This window comes from Cnephaeus nilssonii, assembly GCF_951640355.1.
Source record: "Cnephaeus nilssonii genome assembly, chromosome: 11".
Classification (NCBI taxonomy): Eukaryota; Metazoa; Chordata; class Mammalia; order Chiroptera; family Vespertilionidae; genus Cnephaeus; species Cnephaeus nilssonii.
The window spans coordinates 59266763-59281432 of NC_137082.1; the positions used below are offsets into that span (position 1 = coordinate 59266763).

At 42.5% G+C, this 14670-nt stretch overlaps 1 protein-coding gene across 11 annotated transcripts in view; it reads right to left on the reverse strand.

The window, feature by feature from the left end:
- Positions 1–14670, reverse strand: part of EPB41L3 (erythrocyte membrane protein band 4.1 like 3) — a 201209-nt gene that overhangs the window by 129446 nt on the left and 57093 nt on the right. Inside the window, exon 1 of one of the 11 annotated variants that reach the window (XM_079784354.1) lies at positions 8257–13338. The exons of the other annotated variants lie outside the window; for them this stretch is intronic. The gene's annotated coding sequence lies outside the window, so the exon portion shown is untranslated. Of the gene's footprint in view, positions 1–8256; positions 13339–14670 lie in introns of those variants that run through there. 11 annotated transcript variants of the gene reach the window in all.

The window sequence follows — 14670 nt, forward strand, 5'->3', positions numbered from 1 at the left end:
GATGTGTGTGCGAGAAGACAACGATGAAAAGTGCAGGCAGTAAGTATGGGGAGGAGGAGGGGCTGGATGACAAGGCTTCAAATAACCATCGTCGCTAAGGTCATGATTCTTCGCCAGTGCTGTGCAAGACTGAAAGAAAAGATTCCCCATTAAAAATAATAGTGCTGATATATAGCTGCATACATGAAAAGGCTTTCCCAGGACATACGGTCACATAAAAAAGGAAATGGTTACATGTTAATATTTCAACTAGAGGTCAATTCATGTAAAATATTATGTTCCTATCTATGAATCTATACATATACAAACTAAAGCTACTGCTATTTATAGGCACTTATGCTCAGTGTTTTGCATGTTTCATAATCATTTTGTCCTCAAAGCCTTCAGATTTAAGCATTATGGCCATTTTATAAATAAGCAAACAAACTCAAGGAAGTTAGGAGTCTTGACCCATGTCAGATAGCTATTAAATAATGAGACTGGGAGCCTCACTTGGGTCTGATTCCAAGATTCACAACAATACATTATACATTCCGAGAGGTAGTTTTATAAGGATATTTGCCAAAAATATTAACAGTAGCTATCTCTACATGATGAGATTTCTTTTTGTTTTATAGTGTTAGAATATATTTTAGAACAGGCATGCATTCTTTTTAATATCTGAAATAATGAGAATGTTTTAATTGGAAGCATAAATAAGAGTAAGAATGAAAATCTCTCCAGCTTCTGTATATCTTATCTCCTACTCCAAACAGTCCAAAGTAATATGCAGTCTTCAACCAAATATGACCACAAAAAATATGTGATGAGTTGCCAAATATCAATCACTGAAAATAAAACCATAACATTCAATATCTGAAAATTTTTGGATACCCATTAACAAAAACCATCCGTCTCCAGACTCCTATTCTTTTAATACATCCTACCTTCTCACCAGATAAATATTTTTCTTCTCTACTCAACTACTTTCAATGGCTCTCCACTATAGAGGAAATGTCAAAATATCCTTTAGTCTCATATACCACAGTAGAAAAACCTTCCACAATCAGATTCCCTCCTTAGTCTCATCTGCTACTCCCCATGGTAAAGGCTGCATTCCAGCTAAATTTAGGCCTCTTGTCTTCTGGAATGACTAATCTCTATCAAAGTCTAACCATCTTCCAAGGAACACAATGGAAAATCAAGATGGAAAATGAAGATCACTCAATAGATTTTTCCTATAAAGGGATGAACATAAGAAATATAATTAATTATACATGGACTGGGCCATGTAAATAAGCAATGAACATTATAAAGCATTTCTGAAAAAATGTGCATAGTGAAATGACAAGTCATATTTCATAAAATTCATGAAACCATTAATTGCAAGTGCCAACATGTTATGTAGCACTCTGCCAATTAAGCTATGACTTATACATTGGAGTTTTTATTTTCTAACTAGAGGCCGGTGCATGAAATTCGTGCACGGGGGGTGCGGGGGTGGGGGAGGAGGGGGTGTCCCTTAGCCCAGCCTGCACCCTCTCCAATCTGGGACCCCTCAAGGGATGTCCGACTGCCAGTTTAGGCCCGATCCCAGTAGGATCGGGCCTAAACCGGCAGTCAGACATCCCTCTCACAATCCAGGACTGCTGGCTCCCAACCGCTCGCCTGTCTGCCTGCCTGATTGCCCCTAACTGCTTTTGCCTGCCAGCCTGAACAACCCCTAACCACTCCCCTGCCAACCCAATTGCCCCTAACTGCCCTTCCCTGCAGGCCTGGTCACCCCTAACTGCCCTCCCCTGCAGGCCTGGGTCCCCCCCAACTGCCCTCCCCTGCAGGCCCAGTGACCCCCAACTTCCCTCCTCTGCCGGCCCTCCCCTGCAGGCTTGATTGCCCCAACTGCCCTCCCTTGCAGGCCTGGTCTATCCCAACTGCCCTCCCCTGCTGGCCTGATCGCCCACAACTGCCCTCCCTTGGAGGCCTGGTCCCTCCCAACTGCCCTTCCCTGCTGGCCATCTTGTGGTGGCTATCTTGTGTCCACATGGGGGCAGCCATCTTGTGTGTTGGAGTGATGGTCAATTTGCATATTACTCTTTTATTAGATAGGATAGAGGCCTGGTACACAGGTGGGGGCCGGCTGGTTTGCCCTGAAGTGTCCCGGATCAGGGTAGGGGTTCCCTTGGGGCATAGGGCAGCCTGGGCGAGGGGCCTGTGGTGGTTTGCAGGCTGGCCACGCCCCCAGGTGACCCAAATGGAGGCCTGGGTATCTGGGATTTATTTATCTTCTATAATTGAAACTTTGTAGCCTTGAGTGGAGGCCTGGGCTGGCCAGGGTGTGTAGAAAGCTTGGCTTCCTCCATTGCCGGGGAAACCCAATCCTCCTGCTCACTCCGTGGCTGCAGCCATCTTGGTTGGGTTAATTTGCATACTCGCTCCTGATTGGCTGGTGGGCGTGGCTTGTGGGTGTAGCAGAGTGGTGACTGATTTGCATATTACTCTTTTATTAGATAGGATTCTTTAAAGAATTCTTTTAGATTTATTTAGGTTTATTCTCTTTTTGTTGTTGTTAATTCTCACCTGAGTATATGTTTTCCATTGCTTTTCAGAGAGAGTAAAAGGAAAGGAGGGTGAGGAAGAGAGATAGAGAAACATCGACGTGAGAGAAACACATGGATTGGTTGCGTCCTGCACATACCCTGACTGGTGGTGGGTAGGAAACCCGCAACCCAGATATGTGCCCTGATCAGGAATTGAACAATAACCTGCTGGTTCATAGGTCAACACTCAACCACTGAGCCACACCAACGCAGCCAATTCTCTAATTTTTGATGCACATTCCTAATCAATTAATTAAGTTGGCAGCTTTCTTTCTGCCACATGGCTGTGAGCAACTGTAAGACATATCCCAATTTCAGAGATGTTAAAATGTGAAAAAAAGGTTATTTTAAAAATAATGAAAGTTGTTAAAATGATTTTTAAAACACACACACAAAATAAAACTATTTGAGAATGTAAACACTATATATTCCTATATAATAAAAGGCTAATATGCAAATTGACCAAACAGTGGAACGACTGGTAGCTATGACGCGCACTGACCACCAGGGGGCAGATGCTCCACGCAGGAGTTGCCCCCTGGTGGTCAGTGAGCTCCCACAGGGAGAGCACCGCTCAGCCAGAGAAGCCCTGAGCTGGGCTCACCAATGGCGAGTGCAGCAGCGGTGGTGGGAGCCTCTCCCGCCTCCGAGATAGCGCTAAGGATGTCCCACTGCCCACTTAGGCCCAACGAGGGCTCCCGGACTGCGAGAGGGCACAGGCCAGGCTGAAGGACTCCACGCCACCCCCAGTGCATGAATCTCGTGCACTGGGGCCTCTAGTATAAAAATAACCAAAAAAGAGAAATCTACAACAAAGTATTTTTTATCTTTTTAGTTCAACGTCAAGATCAATATCATCACCTAGCTCTAATCTATTTTCAGCTTCTGTCACACTCCAGTCTGATCCCTCCTCTTCTGAGTAGTCCCTCTACACTGATGTCCTCCATGGCACCAATTACAGCTGGCAGGAAAGAAGCAGGCGGCCTGCAGAGCTCCCTTCACAAAAGCCATTCTTTTTTCCTCTCGGTACCTGCAGCATTCTCTTCTCTGATTCGGCAAAACCTGCAGGACCTACCTAATTTGAGCTATGGACCAAGTAGCAAGCTTGTAATGGAGAGGATGGTGCCATTAAAAATAATGACTACATTCATGAGTCCAGTAATTCTCATTTTTTAAATAAAGCAGCAGTGCTTTTAAAGCCTTTTCAAATATTTTGTTTGTTTGTTTGGTGTGTGTGGTTTTCCTTTTCTTTTTTGTAGTGAAGGGTAAGCCACTTAAAGGCCTCATTTCTTATTCATTTCCTTAAATATTTACTCAACACTGTGTTTAGACCTGTACTTGGTTTGGGGATGAAACTCCAAGAGAAATAAGTTCCTACTCACATCAAGCAATTACTCTGTGTAACTGAGAGAAAAACAGACACATGAGACAGGTTAAATATCATGTTTTGTTTTCTAGATCTAATATAGACCTTTCTGCTTCTTTTGCTTTTTTTTTTTAAAGTTTGTAAGAAAGGGCGATAAGAACAATTTATCAAAATGTCAGCAATCTAAAAATTAAGTTGTCAGCTTTTTCTTCTCTGTATTGCAAATTACGAAAGAATTAGGGGTTTGGTGCTAATAGAAGCTTACAATTCTAAAGTGTGCAATTTAACCAATCATTGCCAGCCAGGTCTAAAAATGCAGTTAGAGAAGACATTTCAACCGAGTGTTCTGCAGTTCTGGTGCCTAATTTCAACTTCTCTTTTTATGCCACCCTTCCCATTTTCCCCCTTCCCTTTGCTTTGTAAATGTGTTCTGGAAAAGCTACACAGCTAAATAAGAACTGCCAAAGCTCCATACATAAAGCACTTACATGAAAAAATGACAGTCATCTTACCAAGGAGGCACCGAAAAGCCAATGAAAGCTGCAGCTGCTCTGTGGTTCCTCCTTTATGCTTCCATCACATTAAGTTCAGAACCCAAAGCATAAAATGTACTTCATAGTTTCAGAACTTCAGACTCCCTCTTATAATTTATTCACCACTAATCAGGATGAAAAGTGTCTGTGATCATCTCTGCACTCGAATTCTAAGTTAGGAGTAAAGTGCTAAATTTTAAAACATTTTGCAAAAAAAACACAAAAGTAAATAGAAATAAATTACCCCAAATCACTGCAGGTATCCTCTAAACTTGTGAAATCTATAGCTTTTTCCACTTTTACACAATTGCCAACTGCAATCATATCAACTTAAAAAGAAACCAGAAAGAACACTGCCTACCCACAAAATAAACTATCATGACAAGCACTTAAAAAAGACAACACCAATAATCTAAACCAAGAATTCAGCAAGAATGCTATTTTGGTTCAAAGACTTATAAGAAATATATTGCCCCTATGCATAAAAACATATATAGATTCATTCTTGTTTGCTAAGAAAATTTTTAAATAGCCTTTAAAAAAAATACAGCATTTTCATCAAAAAAGGAATAGTTAAGTATTTCTACTATTGCACCAAAAAAAAAAAAACCCCTCTTCTTCCTTTATCTATGAAACACATTTTCCCATTCATTCACGTCTACCTTCCAATTCTCTAAACAATACCTTATAGCGTGGTCAACTTGAGAAAGGAGGGTCTCATTCATTTATCAGGCAAAGTTAAAAGCCAGCAAGAAGCTTCAGACCATCTGGTTTTGCCTGCCCCACCCTAGTTTCCTTTGAGCCATAGTGATGTCACAACACTGGGCAGGGCGATGACTTCACTGCTCCAGTCTTTGCTTGTGAGCACATAATTCTTTGCAGCCAAGACAAATCAAATGACAGCAGAACCCTCCAGGAGCATCTGATGTGTTCCCAACAAATTAGCACTTAGCTAGCCTTTTGAAAGAAATCCATGCAGCAATGGCACCATTAAAGATCTCTCTAAATGAAGTGGTGCTAAAGATAAATTGACTCATGGTTTTCGATGTAAGTCTATAATTTCTATAGTAAGTCATAACAAAGCTGACATTCAGAGGAAAACTGTGGTTGGATACTTGGAAGAGACTATGGAAACTAAAAATGACCTGGGTAGTAGAATATTTAAGGAACCTCTCTCCTCAGTAGAGTCAAATTTTCACAGAAAAGAAACATGTAATTATTTTCCAGCCCATTTTTGGAGTTCTATTTTACTGGCAAGGATATGAATTCTAATTTGTGAATGTTAAGACTTTTTTAAAGCACTAACCTAAAAGATAAATATTTATTTTACAGCATGTAGGAAAATCTCTTGGACAGCATGTTCTGACATATTTAACCCAACATACTTAACCCAATCCTGAAGGATTCCCAAAATAATGACAATACCATATCTCTCAGGATATGAAGGGTTGCCTCTTCTACCTGGGTGGCCCCTCAATACATCTGACCAAACAATTCAAAAAGTCAATGCACATATAAAATAGCATCTAATCAAGTAAAAAAAAAAATATCCCTGATCTCCTATTGCGAAACAATTCAAAGTTGGCCAAAGTCCAAACACTGTACAAGAATCGACAAAAAGGGGCTTTTAACCTAAATTGCTTTTATGTAGGAGAAATCACTTAAACATTAAAGATAAATATTTCAGAAACACTGACCTTTGACCTGTACCTTCACCTAAAAGGGATTTACAAATTAAAGTGGTACTCTTCTTGCTATTGATACATCATTCAAAAAAACATGTTCTATTTTGCAAATAAATTTATTTGCCTGAAGTATAAACTTTATGCAGTAACTTGTGCATTTTATATTTCCCTTTTCTAAAACATCAGAAAATGATCATGCAAACGAGATGGTATTTAGTATTCTGCTGTTTTATTTTTATCAATGCCTTCTGAAATTAACAGTCACACTTCTCAGTTTAGAATTTATTTCTTCTCACAATAACTTTGTGACTCCAACTATAGTTTTAAAAGTTTGATGCCAAAATTAACATGCATTTTTTTTTAAAAAACCTTGTCTCAGCCAAGACATAAATCACCACCTCCCATTCCCCAGAGCTCACTCAAGCTTGATGTGCTCTCTTTTCTTAATAGGGCATTGCTGCTTAATTTGCTGTAATTGATGTTACATCCAGAGTTTCCAGATATAAGTGGAGTCTGATCTTTTCAGTTTCCTTAAGACTTTAAAAGAAACCAGTGCAAAATTTAAAAAGAGTGTTTTTAACACTTGGTGTGATGCCTCTCCCACTGGGAAAGTTAACACTAGCAAGGAAAACTCCAACGCACCTGGTCTCCTCAGGCAGCCTAGAAATGGGCCCCCAAAAAGGACAGGCAGGAAATCTGCAAAAGCAATTCCACCAGGCTAACGTTTAAAAAAAAAAAAAAGCTGAAACACCAACTTAAACACGTAATGGAAGCACTGCATGCGCGGGACTGCCTGGCCCTCTCAGGATTTGTCAGCCCAGCCTCCAGGAGTAATGAATAACACATGTTTTCTTTATCATTCTATTCCGCAATAATCTCTTCCCAACTTTAACCCGGGACTTCAGCTGGAGGAGAAAACCCTAGAAAACTTTAGATCCGTAAATATCAAAACCGGAAAGGAAAGAACGCTCCCACTGCAAAGGACCACAGTTACAATTTACTAGGTAACCACACCCACCGCATTGCAGAAGCCATGAACTTGATGCGGGGGGGGGGGGGGGGGGGGGTGTGAAACGGGGAGGCAGGAAGAGGGAGGGGAAGAAGTAGAGCGAGATTAGAGGGGAAATCCGAGAAAGCAAGCCCCCGCGGCAGGAGCCGGGAAACCCCCAGGAATTGGCCGAGTCCACGACTCCAGCAGACCTGAACCCGGTCTCCCCGCCCCCACCGGCCGCGCTCCCAGACATCTCCCCAGGCAGCTCGCAGTCCCGCGGGCGCCAGGTGAGCGTCCCGCTCCCGGCCCCCGGCCCCAGCCGGCCAGCCTCGGCCTCCCCGTGCAGGGGGGCCCCGCAGGTGCCCGGGTCAGGAGCCACGTCTTTAGGACGCTCCATCCTCACCCCCCGTCGGCCGGGCTCCGTCTGGGGGGCGCTGCCCCAGTTCGAGGAAGGAGACAAGTTACATAAAAGCGCCGGCTGCTCCCGAGCGGGGATGCTTTGTGCGGAGCGCACCTTTCCCCAAAGCCCGCACCCAGGACCAGCCCGCAGCCAAGCCCCTCCGGCCGGCCACCCACCCAGGGCGGCGCCGCAGTGTCGCACCCCCCCCCCCCCCCCCCGTCCCCCGCCGGCCCTGCGCAGCCCCCCTGGCCCTCGCCCCCACCCCCAAGGGGTAACTTAAAACATGGCGCCCCGAACGGGGGATTTAGGCAAATGGATCGAGAAACGACGCGGGAACCGAGTCGCCCTTTCCGGCGAGGGTTCCCAGGGGGGAGCCCCCCGGGCCGGAGGCGGGTGCTCAGGCTCCGAGCGCCGGCCCAGCAAATGCTGCAGCGCGGCGGCGGGCGCGTCCCCGGGAGCGGGGCTGGGCGCACGGGCTGGGCCCGGCGGGGGTCCCGGAGGCGGGCGGGCGGGCGAGGTCCGGGGTCGGGCTCCGTGGGATCTGGGCTCCGGCCATTCAGGCGAGCGGGCAGCGCGGGGGCCACGCGTCAGGGGCGCAGCCGCGCGCGCGTCGCCCCCGGCCCCCGGCTCACCCTCCGCACCTCGCCGACGGGAGACCCCCGCGGCTCCCGCGGCTCCCCCGGCCCCGGCAGGCAGAAAAGTTACCTTGGCTGGGCAGGGAGCCGGGCGCGCGGCGGCGTGGGGACGGCTCGGCGCACGTCCTCCGGGCCGTGCGCAGGAGGCGCGGGCGTGGGGAGGAAGCCGCAGACGCGGGCTGCTCGCGCGGCTCCCCGCCCCCCTTTGCAGGGGACTCGGCGGAGCTGCGGCGGGGGCACACGCCCAGCGAGCGCGCAGGGAAAACCGGCCTCCTCCCGGCTCGGATTCCGGCTGCGGGGGAGGAGGCACGAGGCCCCCCGCAATACTTCAGGACAGTTACTTGCGATCAGCCTCCTCCGTCCTGGCGGAGGGGGGACAACGCCTCGATACAGTTGCCAACAGCGTTAGCCTTTGGATGTCCACTTAGATTGTCGCCAGGGCCCTCTATCCGCTGCTCAGCCCTCCCACACACCGGCTTTGAGAGTGGGGGAGGGTGTTCCTGACCTCAGGTGAGTTATTTATTAACTCAGGGACTGCAGTGATATTCTTTTTTCTTTTTGAATGTAAAAAAATAAAATAAAATTCAAATTGTTGGTATCTTGCACATGTGGGCCCTCAAGAAATATTAATAGCGAAGACCTGAATTAAAGGCGACGGAAGAGGGTTGTCTGCGGCCGCCTCCCTCCAGCAACTCCCCACTTCCCACCATAAATGTTCACAGTTACAGGTGTTCTAAGCTTCCCAGACTAACAGGAAGTCATTATTGATAAGCTTTCCACTGAAATGGAGAGGAGGAGGCTCACACTCTGATTTGTAGGCGAAAAAATTATTCCTGGTTATCTCACATCGAAGTTCTAACCACGTGACCCAGGCATATTTATTACCATGTTTGAGGCCCTCTCCATGTATTCCTCCCTAATCACCCTTCCTAGAGCTCACCAATCCTGTAGAAAGGGAAAGTGGACTCACAAAAAGGTTGCATTTACTGTTGGGTGCCAAAGGTGCGATGCAGATCATGATGCCTGTGGCAGAGATCAGCGGCTCTGTTCTGTCCCTGAGACTTGGCCTGGGTTTCTAGGACACGGAATACAGCAATAGAAAAGGAGAGGGGGCATTTTTTTCAGATTGGATGCGAGAGAAGGTTGGAAAATTATGGTGTTACTCTGTTGCTATGGAGTTTATGGACCTGTTTTCTGTAGATGTGCTCGCTTTTGAGAAAAATTTTAGCAAGAAAATGTGACTTGCGTTATTGGAAAAATAATCTGTTGACACAGCAAAGACTAGAATGGATGGGCAAATACCAGGAGCTGATAGGAAGTGACTAGGGCATTGTTCCAACTAACAGGTAACAAGGGCCTGCAATGCCTTTTAAGTGACAGATAAAGGTGATAGTTCAAATACTGGGTGATATATTCGGGGATCACTGTATTAATTTCCTATCAGGGTCACATGAGTGTTAGAGGCATACATGCACATACCACATTTGTACTTACATGGCTGCCTATGTTCATGTAAGATCTGGAATGCAGAAGGGATTTATTTTCCTTTTTTGTGTGCACACTATGGCACACTCCTTTAAAGAGTGGACTTTAACAAATTATATTGTTTACAACAAACACAGTTGACATTGTCATTTGAGACACAGATGGTTTCATATTTTCATTCATTTTATTGCTGTATTTTTGCTATTTTTTAAACATTGAGAACAAACTATTTCTCTCTAATTCATGAACCAATCTTTCTCATGATGGAGAAAATTAGCAATAGTGTAGAAATGTCTTGTTTCCTTGGGAGAAAATGTTAGAATCCTAAATATTATTTTTTAAAAGCTAGGAGTACCTAGATAATTATCCTAGTATTCCATGAATTCAAAATTTGAAGTAAAATAAACATACTTCTTCCTAGTTTAGTAGTAAATCTGGGAAGCAATGACTATGAAACCCTTTGGGCTTGACCAGCACTTTCCACTGTTCTTTTTTTGTTTTTCCCAGCACAAATATGGGGAAAAAGAAATCTCAAACAAACTCAGGAGCAGCACATAGCTCTGTCAGTCAGTAACTTGCTTGCATCTCTGTAATAAACGCTCTTCCTTCCACCTGGTTAATATCATGGTGGATCCCACTTAGGCATCTCTGTCTCCCCACAGTGCCTCACTGGGTACATTGCAAGCCAAGCACTGAACATTTTCTTGAATGGATATTGAATAATGAACTAAGTTTTCACTTTACTTTGAGTGTTCAGTTTCTCATGTATAAAATAAGTTACTATTTCCAAAACCCTTTATGTTTAAAAAATACTAGGGTTCCATTCTGCACAGTAATAGAAATCAACGAAGCAAAAAGGTAGCCAACCAAAAGGGAGAAGATATTTACAAACAATACCTCCATTTAGGTGCTTATATCCAAATATATAAAGAACTCCTACAACTCAACAACAAAATATAATCCAATTAAGAATGGGCAGAGTATCTGCATAGACACTTTTCCCAAGAAGATATACAAATGGCCAACAGGGATAGAAAAAGACATTCAACTTCACTAGCTACTAGGGAAATGCAAATCAAAACGGCAGCTAGATACCACCTCACACATGTTAAAATGGCTATTATCAACAAGACAAAAGTAAGTGTTGCAGAGGTTGTGGAGAAAAAGGAACCCTCAAACTCTGCTAGTGGGAATGTAAACTGGTACAGCCACCTTGAAAAACAGTATGGAGGTCCTCAAAAAGTTGAGAATAGAGCTACCATTGTGACCTAGCAACCCCTCTTCTGGGTATCTACCTGAAATATTTGAAAACATTTATGAGTAAAGATATATGTACCCTCTGTTCATTGCAGCATTATTCACTGTAGCCAAGACATGGAAACAACCTAAGTGTCCTTTGATGGATGATTGGTAAAGAAGATGTGGTACATATATACAATGGAATATTACTCAGCCATAAGAATGGATGAAATTCGCCATTTGCAACAGCATGGATGGACCTTGAGAGTATCATGCTAAGCAAAATAAGTCAGAAAAGGACAAGAACCATATGATTTCACTCGTGGGATATAAAACAGAAAACAACAAACAAAAACAAATTCATAGACAGATAACAGTATGGTGGTTACCAGAAGGGAAAGGCAGTGGGGGGAAGGATGAAGAGGATAAAGGGGGACAAATATATGGTGAAGGAAGGAGACTAGACTTTGGGTGGTGAGCATTCAATGCAATATACAGATGATATAGCATTGTACACTTGAATCTTATATAATGTCATTAACCAATATAACCCCAATAAATTTAATAAAAATACTAGGGTTCTACAAAATAAAAAGACATTATCACATCTTAATACCTGCTGAGTAAAAGCAATAATGAAAAACCTATTTACTCTCATCAGGAAAGAAAATTATGAGTTCTTCCACATGGAAAAGAGAAGGAAAGTAACAAAGTAGAAAGCAATGTAGTGATGCCTTTACAGTTGAATTTGCTTCCTTCCATGAAAATCTAACTTCTCCCTTAATCCCTCTGACTTCAAAAGAAATCTTTAGCCCTAGCTGGTTTGGCTCAGTGGATAGAGCATCGGCCTGTGGATTGAAGAGTCCCGGGTTAGATTCCGATCACTGGTCCTGGGCCGTGTGCAGGAGGCAACCAACTGATATGTCTCTCTCATATTGATGTTTCTCTCTCTGTCTCTCCTTCTCCCTTCCACTCTCTCTAAAAATCAATGAAAAAATATCCTCAGGTGAAGGTTAACAACAACAAAAAAGAACTTTTTATTCTTGCCAGTATATAACCCCTCATGGTGCTTTTCCAATAAGTTACAGAAAAGTAGATCTTAAGTCCAAAAACCACCTTTCACATAGTGCCAGCGTTAATGCAGACAGGGCATGAAAACTCAGTCAGATTTCTAGTTTAATATATCCACATGGCAAACCCTGAAATAATCCATGAAACATGGGAAAACATTCCATGACTCCAGCCTAGTGTCAATATGCTCGTTGTAGTCTCTTCCGCCATGCTAAAGCTTACCTTACAACACTAATATTACTTATGGATTTCTTGAAATTGTTCTATCTAGTACATATAAGATACATCACTGAAGACCAACAAGAATCCTAGCCATGGTACAGAGAAAGGAGCACAGCTAACTTCAAGTTAGTTACCTATGTAACTTCATCCCAAGCTGTAGCGGCAGCATTTCCCATGAACCTCAGTCCAACTACAAGCATTAGAATCATACATACTCATTGGTAATCACTGATACTTTTCTACCTGAAGAGCAAGGATAACTCCAAGGTGATAGCCAAAGCAAGGGCAGAGTTTTCAGGTTGTATTACAGCCATAGTGACAGTCTCATCAACAAGACTTCAGAAAAAAAAGGATAGAGACCAGACCCTACAAACACTAATAAGACATGCAACACTCGTTTTTTCTTCTCTGACAATCTCAGACCACCCTTACCTAGAGAACTGTGATATTTAAAAGTATCTCCATATTCTTTAGTCCTTTAAGTTAACTCTTTCAACCTACGCTGCCTTGGTAAAATGCCGGCACTTGCAGTAACTAGTTGAGACTTACTGTATGCTCAGTATAATGTCGGAACCTGAATTGCATATCAAGTCCTTGAAATCAGGACACAAAGTATTCAGCCACAGTATTGCCAGGGACCATAAATAAGAAAAATACAGGGATGAATGCACACTTCAAAAGCAACAAGCTAATTCTTGTGAAAAATTTGGCTAAGAGTTTCTAGGTTCTAAGAAGAATGTCAACTTTACAGCTCATTAAGGCTTCCAGATGTTCTCTTTATTCTGGGTCCCTATACATCATTTCAGGCACATGTATACATAGACAGCACAGATGCAAAATGAAATTTAAAAAATACCAACAAGTACAAATGCAGCACAAAATGTACAAAAAATGTACCTATGAGAGGGCGAAAGCTTAGACATACTATATCATTAAAAAATAATTCCTATTCATCAAAATTTCATTATTTGCCTCCTTTGTACTCTTGTAAAAATAGTAGTTATAAAGGCAGGATCAATACATATTATGTAAATTCCAATGTATTGAAATATACCCTTATTAAATTATTTTGTTTTCTCCACTTCTAGTAAATTTTAGAAGTAAATTCCAGCACTTTTAAACAGAATAATTTCTAACAAAGTTTTAAGATTTATTCTAATCCTCAGATCTTCACAAGGTTGAAATGCTGGTTAATTTTATTCTCCTCCCATTAAGTAAAAATAAAAATCCATTAAGGGTATTTTATATTTGGGCTTTTTATATATAATGGCAAAATAGAAAGGAAGTAGGTAATCCGTAATATTACTAAATTCAACTGCCAAGCTATTCACTATCTGAGACAACATTGATATCCCAAAGAGATGGTCAGTTTTGGGTTATGCCAAGACACTTAACATTTTAATCACTTTCCCCTCAAAAGACATAAAATAAATGACAGCAAGCCTCTCAGTCTCCTGTAAAGTTATAAATCATCTTAGCCAGCTATTATATTTCATTCTAACAGCAATCAACAAGAATTAACCGAGAGAGAAAAACGGGTAATAAGTAAGACATTCAGATGTCTTGTTTATTAACTTGTTGACTCCAAGTTTATGTTCCTCTCTTTAGGCAAACATATTATAGATAACTTTATAAACTAAGACATTTACAGCTATAACTACATAAAAAAATGTCATCTTTTTGCTGCTTAATTTGATTCCTGTTTTCCAGGATTCCCCCCCCCCCCCCCCCCCCCATTATCAGTTACCTAACTTAGAGATTTTCAACCTTTTCATCTCATGGCACACAGAAACTAATTTCTAAAATTCAGCCGGACACCAAAAAATATATTACATTTTTGCCGGTCTGCCAAAAACAAACAAACAAACAAACAAACAAACAAGTATAATTTTGATTGATTCACACCGGAGAGCTACTGTTGTGTTAGCTGTTGTCATTTTTAAAATTTGACAATCTAAGAGAAAAGAGGTCAGTGCCCTGTCTGAGTAGTCAGGCACTGCATGCTTTAAAAATCCTTGCGGCACATCAGTAGAAAATCGCTAGCCTAACTGCATGCATGCTTTAGCAGTGTGGGTACAATCTGAAAATGTGATTCTACTCTCGCCCACAGCTTCCAAAACATTCTGAGAATCAATGAAAACGTCATCTAGAATATCCGTATCCCTGAAATAAATCTGGTATTTAATAGGTCAAAGCCATTTTAAAGGAAGCCTCTGCTATTGACTCTTTCCTGTTCAAGATGTTTATCAGGGACTTGTCAGAACATACAAGGTGGGCTTATTTGTAGATGATACAAATCTGAGGATGCCAGAATTGATCAATTCAGGCTGTTTGCGAAGAGTTTACCTTTTATATTTCCATGTCAACAATAATCTTGGAAAGTGATAAAAGTTCTCACACCATCTATAATAATAAAAGTGTAATGTGCTAATTAGACTGGACGTCCTTCTGGACGACCTTCCAGATG